This window comes from Rattus norvegicus, chromosome 1 (genome assembly GCF_021556685.1).
Source record: "Rattus norvegicus strain SHRSP/BbbUtx chromosome 1, alternate assembly SHRSP_T2T, whole genome shotgun sequence".
Classification (NCBI taxonomy): domain Eukaryota; kingdom Metazoa; phylum Chordata; class Mammalia; order Rodentia; family Muridae; genus Rattus; species Rattus norvegicus.
In genome coordinates, this window is record NC_141534.1 from 239,639,513 (window position 1) to 239,649,007 (window position 9,495).

A 9,495-nucleotide genomic window follows, 5' to 3' on the forward strand; every position below is an offset into this window, starting at 1 on the left:
GAATTGCCCCTGTGTTGGACACTTACAGATTTAGTATGTGGTTACAGCCAGTCTGAGGGATGTGTGGTCTATATACCAACCCAGGTCTCCATTGCTTTTCACCCGTTCAAGTAAGGACAGGTAAGCAGAATTCTACATCAGGTGGCCCTAGCCTGCCTGTCCTTCAGAAGTGACTAACAGTAGGAGTGTGAATGGGCTGCTTTATGTTGTTTGTTGACCGCATTTGAGAAGTTGAGAGGAATGAGTTATCAGTGACATCTAACAGTCCAACACACCATGCCTTTACTCCCAACAGGAGTTATCATTTTGTCATGGTGCTGGGTATAGGACTGCTTGTCATATCTGGCTCATACCTGTCAAGACAGCCTGACCCAACTTGAGAAGAGATTCTGATCATACTCGTTTGGAAACATCTGGGTGATTTCTGACATTGGGTTTCACAGACAGCCCAGGGCATAACTTTCTTCTTCTCCCCACAATCCCCAACCCTTTAAAGAACCTTGCATCTAAAAACCATTAGGGTTGGCTGATTTGTTAGGTTTTCTCTGCTACAATTTGGGGAAATGATGTACTCAAAGTGATGAAGGTAGACACCAAGTTGAAAATGAAGGTGTCCAGCCTAGTGATGGCACATGATGATCTTATTTGTCTGTTCTCTAGCTTATGTCTGGATCACCAAGGCAGAGACAGAGTAGCAGGGTGGCTGATGGTCTCAGTCTTGGAGTAAGGGCTGTTTCCCACTGCCTCGTCTGGGTGTGCCCCAACACCCCTAAGCTCTTGCTAGTCTTCAAGGAAGGACGTTAGAAGGGCCCACGTTATGCTCGGCAGTGGCTGCCTGTCTTGCTATGTGAAGGGAACTGACAGGCAACTTCAGCTGTTTAGCTCCTGGAACTCCCTCCACAGACACATGCTTCTCTCTGCCGAGAGCTCTGGGTCTCTGCTGTCTGATCCGTTATGCAGCTAAAGGCATTGCGTCTCAGATGTATGAGCTCTGGGAATGTTGGCAGATCGGGGTCTGCAAACTGCGACGAGAAAGAACATTTAAATGCCCAGAAGGCAAGATCAGTGCTTTGCCAGCCTAATCGTTAAAAACCTTGCAAGCCCAGTGAGTGAGCGTTCACAGGCTCTGTAAGGGCACAGATTGTCAGGAAATTAAATCTCTCGACATCAAGCAATTTAAAATGGAAAACTATGACGTCTTTGCGATTTTGATGTGTGGTTTGATAACTCTCAGAAGGCCTAGAAAATTAAACCAGGCCCTTCGCTCTTCTCTCAGTTCTAGTTTCTGGGGGAGGCCCTGACTCCCAAACACCCTCTTCCTGTTTCCACACGTCCCCTCGACCCTTCTCTTAGCATTCATCCCACAGTTAATTGTCTTACCTTGTTTAACTCACAGAATTAAGCACTGGGCATGTAATACTCTGTGTGCTCCTTTGTTGTAAAGGGAAGCCTTTGGTTCCTGAATTTCAGTAGAGTCTTGTTAAAACAGCAAGGTTCAGAGCTAGACCTGTGGCCAAATCCTAGCTTTGTCAGTAATCCTGGACTGGCTCTCCATCCTTAGGACCCTTAGTTTCTTTTGAAATTTCCTCACTGCATACCAGTATTAAGAGCGTTAAATATCCTGGGATCGGGATAGATAGATTTTGACTGTTTGGTTCTTGGTGCCTATTCAAAGTAGTTTTTCATCTAATAAGTTAATGTCAACATGAGTCACAGGCCGTATCTTTACATCTAGTCCTTGGATGTGCTCAGCTAACAGACCAGATACAAGCTATGGTACCTGCACGCAGCTTGAGGTCAAACTGCCCCCACATTAAGGCGATAAGGAGGCCTACAGGCATCCCAGTGAGGTTCTCTGTGTTCCAGCCAGTCAGGCTGGGGTGAAAGCCCTGGTGGAGTCAGCACTGCCAGGTCTAAAGCTCTGTATTCACTCAACCAGAAGGAGCTGTAAGGAGCCACTATTCTCACCAAGAGAGAAAATGGCTGTGCCAATTTTGAGATTGTGGATGTCAATATATATATACACACACACACACACACACACATATATGTATGTATATACATACATATATGTGTGTGTGTGTGTGTGTGTGTGTGTGTGTAACTAGTCTGGCGCCATGTGGAACATCATGTAATACAAAAAATCAGACAAGCCCAAGAATCAGGTTGACTCTAAGAGCCGAAGCCTACATTTGAGCAAGTTACAAGTCCTTATGAACAAGACCTACCTGGAAAGTGAGGTTCAAGCCTGAGTATGTCAGGCATCATGAATGGTGGAATAGGAGGTTCAAGGTCTTGAATCCAGAAGTGCCTTGACAGGAGTATGGACATTAGTTTTTGGGACTGCAGTAGCAAATGAGAGATCACACAAACTGACTCAGACTTGCAAACTCTACCTGAGTTCAGCAGAACACTCCCCATGCTTCGGTGACAGCTGAGGCAGGGACTCATCTTCAGAGTTCACCCCTACCTCAGCTCTGCTTTAACACTGCTGTCTCCCTTCTCCTGGGGTGGGGCATTGTCTCTATTCTGTTCTCTAGCTGAGGTTGGTTTGGTTTTAATTCCCTTAGAATTGCATCTCTCGTTGCTGAATGGAGCATTCTTAGGACTTTTTGGCTCCTGTCCTCTCTGGTTGCTAATGTTACCCAATTTGTGTGGACCAATGAGAAAGGAAGAGATGACTCCCAAGGGAGACTCCAGTGCTTCTTACAAAAAGACAATGGATCCTGGGGAGACAGAAGCAAGTTGGCAGTTGTAAACTGCATGGTCAAACCCCCTTGACACTCTCACAAAGGTACTCCGCCACACTTGCTGCTGACCAACGATTCTCCCATCCAGAATCATCCAGTAAGGCATCGGTTAGACAAAATAAAGTCAGTTTTAACAATTTATAACTCACAAAAAAGATTATAACCAGAAGGCTAATGCCCAGACAGGTACTGAATAAATTTCGTGACCATTTTAGCCAGTGGTATTCTTGGACAGAAAGAACAGCAGCCAAGTGCGGAGAAGCGGCTGTGATCAGTTCAAGATGTGGGAGCAGCATGAGGATTGTGGACTGGGAGAAGGTAGGACCTGGCTGGACGAAAGAACATCTGCATACAGATGTCAGCTCATGCTCCCCAGGGGCTCTGCCTTTCTCAACCTCAGGAAATCGACTCAATCATGGGAGGGGTGGCAGAGGGAGATTTCTGGGAATAGAACAATGTTAATGGTTACAGTAAGAAGCAATGGGGGTTGGGGATTCAGCTCAGTGGTAGAGCACTTGTCTAGCAAGCACAAGGCTCTGGGTTTGGTCACATCAAGTGGGGCACTGGACAGGAGCATAAAGGTGTTGCTCTTACAGCACAAGCCCTATTTTGCTTTATCGTTGGTTGTTATATACGTTAACTTAGAATCTAAGGTACATCTCTCACAACTTTTTTTCACAGCAAGTGTCTTAGTCTGGATTGCTATTGCTATGATGAAACACCATGACCAAAAGCAACTTGAGGAGGAAAGGATTTCTTTCGCTTCTGTTCCCGTATCACAGTCTGTCAACCAAGGCAGTGAGTACACAGGAACTCAAGCATGGCAGGAACCTGGAGGCAGGAGCCAAAGCAGAGGCCAAGGAGGCTTGCTCAGCCTGTGTCTCTTATAGCGTTGTGGAGCACCAGCCCAGGGGATAGCACCGCCCACAGTGGGCTGGGCCCTCCCCTCTCCCCTGTCAATCACTAGTTAAAATGTTCTACTGCCTTCAGCCCTATTTATAGAGACAGTTTCTCGCTTGAGGTTCCCTCTTGGGTGACTTTTGTGTCAGCTGATAGAAAAACTAGCCAGCAATTAGGAATTAAATGTTGCTGCCCCATCCTCAAAGAAACAAAACAAAAAGATTGCACGAGCGCCTTGTGAAGTGGCTACTGCCTGGGAAGGAGGCTCCGTGGAGGCCGATGCGCTGATGATACCAAGGCGCTTGGCCCTGCTGGTTTGCCCTCTTGCTGGTCACAGCATTCTAGGCTAGAACACTGGGCTGGAGTTAGGGTCTCTAGGCAGACACCATATAGCACTTTTGGGGAGGAGGGGTTGTTTTATGGAAAGATGCTGGATTTTCCCTGGAACGCTTGCTGCCCCCACCCCAGAAGTGAGTCACACTCATTTCTGTAAGTGCTGTAAGACATGACTCAAGTCGTGTGTAAGCAAATGCTCTGTGTAACGCAGCACTTCAAAGTACCTGGCCCAGGAACCCGTTCCCATTCTGAAAAGAAAACAGTGTTGATGTCTGTGCTGGCTAGTTTTATGCCAGCTTGTTAAGCTAGAGACATCTGAGAGGAGGGAGCCTCAATGGAGAAAACACCTCCATAAGATTGGGCTGTAAGGTATTTTATTAACCAGTGATTGATGGAGAGGGCCCAGCCCATTGTGAGTGGGGCCATCCCTGGGCTGGTGATCCTGGGTTCTATAATAGAGCAGGTTGAGCAAGCCATGGGGAACAAGCAAATGAGCAGCAAGCCTCCATGGTCTCCGCATCAGCTCCTGCCTCCAGGTTCAAACCTCTTTTGATTTCCTATCCTGACTTCTTCTAATGATGGACAACAATGTGGAAATGTAAGCCAAATCAACCCTCTCCTCTCTAACTTGCTTTTGGTCATGGTGTTTTATCGAAGCAATAGAAACGACAGTGAAGAAAATGTCACCGCATGGAAGGGTAGGAGTTCCTGGCATAGCAGTATTTTTTAGGAAAATATATAATCTTACACTTTTGTTTTAGAAACAAGGTCTTATGCAGCCCAGCCTGGCCTTGAACTCATGATCTTCATGCTTCAGACTCCCTAGTGCTACGATTACAGAGATGCACTCACATTCTTGACCGAAATATTGAGAAGCTGAGGAATGTGAAGGATTTGAGGTAGAAAATCCAGGTTTTACTCCCATGCTCCCTATAACATACAGAACCCATACAACTGAGTTTCAAATCAATGGCTGCCCACCCCATAGGGCCTAAGCGGTATCCATTTGCCTGGGCTTCCAGAAATTAAAATTTTCAGATGCATGGGTAGGATGGGACTTTCTTTTTTCACTTATGTGATTATTACAAAGGCCCCAGTTCTGAGAGTTGCATAGACTACTCCTCTTACCCTAATAGTTCAGTGTCCCCCTGGAGCCCACTTTGAGTCCTTGGCAAGATGGGGTCAGAAGAACTTAGGGAGAAATGCCCAGAGAAGGGGACCCTGGAGAAATGGAAGGCCCCCTGAATGTCTGTGGTTGAACTAGGTCAAGTATATCCTTCAAATGTCTTAGAGAAATCTGACTCCATGTTAGCAGCCGCCGCTGGGATACAAAACTGTGCCTGTTTTGAACTGGTTCTGGGGATTGAAACCTGGGAACCTGGGCGTGTTAGGCAAGGGCTCTATCATGAAACCCCATCTCCAGTCCTTTTTACTTTTTATTTTTAAATTGAGACAGGGGTTTCTCAAGCTGCCCCTGCTGTACTTGAATCCCAAGTAACTAAGATGACAGGTCCACACCAAGACCAACAAAGCTATGGCTTTGGGGGACAGAGAACCCGGTTTCTGGGAATGGGAAGAGGGCTTGGGCCTTGTGAGTGGGATTCTAGAAAGATGCTCTTGTGTGTAAAACAAGCTCTTGTCACGAACGGTGCTAGCCTGTTCTCTGGATGGGCTCTCCAAAAAAGAGCCTGGCTGGCCACTCTTAAAAGGAGAGATCATGTGGGTGCTTCTTGAACCTGTTGATCCTATATGTGTGTGAACTCTTAGGGCGCTTTCCTGACTAAGTGGGCGCTACTTTTACTCCTGAGTTTTGTCTGTTGAGCATGTAGGATTCAACCAGCGCCTGTGTAGCTCAGGCTAGTATGACTGAGGCTCTGAATGCCCTGCCCACTTTACCCAAGAAGAGAGAAAGCATGTGGCAAATGCCCTCAAATGGAAGAAATGATGTGGCAGGAACCTTTATTACATATTATTAAACAGCTTTTCCAGAAGGAGAGGACACAAGCACATGAAGAGGGTCAGCCTTCCTAGTCCCCTCTGGACCGTTTGCCAGGACTCTATGCCCCAGAGTGTAGGATACTCCATGTGTATTCTGTGGAATTTCCCTCCTAAACGCTGAGAATCGCTGTAGTTATGATTAGTTTACATATCCATGTTAAAGCATTACACAGCTGAGCATGGTGGTATTTATACCTGTCATCCCAGCACCAAGTGTCTGAGGCAGGAGGACTGCAAACTCAAGGCCAGCCTGGGCTACCTAGTAAGACTGTCTGGAAAATAAACAACCAACAATGCACAAATAAAATGCAATGGAACTATTCTTATGTCATCAAGTCCTTTAATAAAATGCAATGGGACTATTCTTATGTCATCAAGTCTTTTGGCGGTGGATTCTATCTGATAGAAACAAGTCTGAAAATTTCAGGGACTTTAAAAGTGTGTTCTGGTGCATCCTGGGAGAGGTTATAGCAAGTGCTGTGATGTGATTGCCTCCCCAGCGCTGCTTTCGTTACATTGTATCTATCTTCCTTGGAGAGCTTTTCTCCCCGAGCAGCTGTGTCTCTTGTTTGATTTGGCAGTTGCCCCTCTCACTGCCTTACAGATGTCATCCCCACAGACAGACGCTCCTAAACTGTGGTTTAGGAAAGCTCTGGTTACATAGTCTACGGTGAACTAGGAGCATAAACTGAGATGCAGGAGTGCTGACCCAGGATGTGGGTGTCCCTAGAGGTCATACCATGGTGACCTTTCGCAGGAATATTCTTTGCGCACCTGTCTATTTAGAGATGAGAGAATGAACCCCATGAGGAAGGGTAAAAAGGCAGCGCCTTTTTTACCTTTTCCTTTTACCTTTTACCTTTTCCTGTTTTAAAAGGAAAGCTAAGGCTCTTGTCACACTGTGCTGGTTGAGTTTTGTCCAGTTGTCACAAAATGACCTCTGTCAGATCAGCCTGGGGCCATGTCCCTAGGGGGCATTTTCTAGATTAATGATAGATGTGGGTGGGCAAGTAGACCTGGATTAAATAAGAAAGTAGGCAGCCAGGCCTGGTGGTGCACACCTTTAATCTCAGCGTTCAGGAGGCAGAGCCAGGCAGATCTCCGTGAGTTCGAGGTCAGCCTAGTCTACAGAACAAGTTTCAGGACAGCCAGGACTGCATAGAGAGACGTGCCTCAATAACAACAACAATGAGACAGAAAAACAAAGATGCAAAGCAGAGCAAACCATAGAGGCCTCGCTGCTCCGTGGTTCTCGCCCCTGCTCTCGGCTGAGTTCCTGCCCTGACTTTACTTAATAATGAACTGTGATGTAGACATATAAGCAAATTAAGCCCTTTCCCCCTGCCCCCTCATTGCTTCTGGCCATAGTGTATTTCACAGTAACTGAAACAAAATTAGGACTTCTCTAAAGGGAGGTTAATTATCTCGTTGTTACCCAAACCCTTGAAAACTATAATAGAATTTGAAATTAATCAGTGTAGTTTCTTCATTTTTTTGGAGTATGTGAGTGATGGAAAAACAACTCAGAGAGACTCAGGCAAAAAATGGGCTTCATGTGTCAGCATCCTGTGTAGTCAGCCTAAAGCGTGATGTCCTAGGAATGTAAGACGTGATGGAACAGGCGATGGGGTCTAGTGCCCTGAGCCCACATCTCAGAGCAGCGCCTGCTTCTTCCTGGTGCTCCCATGCTGAATTATGAAATCCAGAGGGGACAATGGCGTGCTTATCTCTGTACCTCCCAGGCTCTGTAGCGCTGAGGTGTGCTTGAGGTTATTCCAGCTTCAAGATAGTTTTCATTTTACTTTTGATTATTTTTAATTAGTAAAGAGTGATGGGTTTCCTCATGACATTTTAGATGTACTTTGTTATCTGTCCTCTCACACCCTCCACCACTGTCCTCCTAACTTCCTTTCTCACACCTCCTTTCCCCCCGTTTCTGCTTTTCCTTGTCACATATATTCCATTACCCCACCCCCACCCCCACCATCTAGCCTTCCCCTCTCTTGGTCCACCTTCTAGTACCATGATCTATCCTCCTTCACAGACACACACACACACACACACACACACACACACAGAAGAGAGAGAGAGAGGGAGAGAGAGGGAGAGAGATGTGGTAGACGTATGTGTCTTTCTATGTCTGAGTTAATTTACATAATATAGTAACCTCCAGCTCCACCCATTTTCCTGTAAAGGTGTTTTCCTTTAAGGCTGAATACAATTCTGTTAGGTTTGTGCCACTTTTTCTTTACCCTTTCATTGATAGTCATCTAGGCTGGTCCCCTCTTCTAGTTATTACGAATAGTGTGGTATAAACATGAATGTGGCAGGACTGAGAGTTCTTTGGGTGTGTGTATAACTGGGTCATACAGTCATTCTTTTCAGTTCTATTTAGGAGGAAGTTGACTGAAATAACAGACTAAATGATTTGACACTGCTCCAGGTGTTAACTTGTTGGAGAAAGCATTGGTGGGCTGGACTTGTGTTCCAGATACTGATTCAGGGCCAGTGGCACCAAGGTACTGATGGGATATGTAGTCTATAACTACACAGAGCTAAGGGTGGCAGGGCTGAAATGAAGAGGAAATGGGAAAGGAGAAATGGGGAGAGAAGTATGGGTGAGAAGGCAAAGATGTGGGCTGGGTATCAGGAGTACAGGAGTTACCACACAGAAGGTGCTGACACAGTCGTAACCCGTACTTGGCAAGTGTGGTGGTTTGAATACGCTTGGCCCATGGGAAGTGCTACTATTAGGAAGTGTGGACCTGCTGGAGGAACTGCATCCCAGTGGGGTTGGGCTTTGAGGATTCTGAGTGCTCAAGTTCTGCTCCCTGCAGGAGACAGTCTTTCCTGGCTGCAGATGCAGAACTTTTTGTACCATATCTACCTGGATGCTACCATGCTTCCTGCCATGATGAAAATGGACTGAACCTCTGAAACTGTAAGCCAGCCCCACTTAAATGTTGTCCTTATAAGAGTTGCCCTGGTCCTGGTGTCTCTTCACAACACTGGAAACCCTAACTAAGACAAGGAGATACAAATAAACACAGCAGCTGAATAATTACAACACATGTATAAGATTAAAATAAGATAAAGACAAAATGAAATGGAAATACCATAGACTTAGTAGTCACTTTCCTTTTTAGTTAGGATGGTGTGGTTCCTCCTCCCCCTGGATTGACTTTTGTGTTAGTCTCTGAAGGTGAGGGACAGGTTGCTAATCTCAGTGATTCAAACAAGTGTGTGTACCATTCTGGATGACAACAAGGATTTCATTTTGTTGTTGTTTTGCATGTGTGTGTATTGTATGCACAGGCAGGGGTGGGGTATGCACGCTTGTGCTTGTGTATATGGAGGCCAGAGGTCAACATCAGATGTCTTCCTGTACTCTTCTCTAACTTACTTTCTGGACAGGGTGTCTTAGTTACTTTTCTGGTGCTGTGATAAGACACCATGTCCAAGGCAACTTAAAGAAGAGAAAGTTTACTGGAGGCTTACAGTTTGAAAGGGT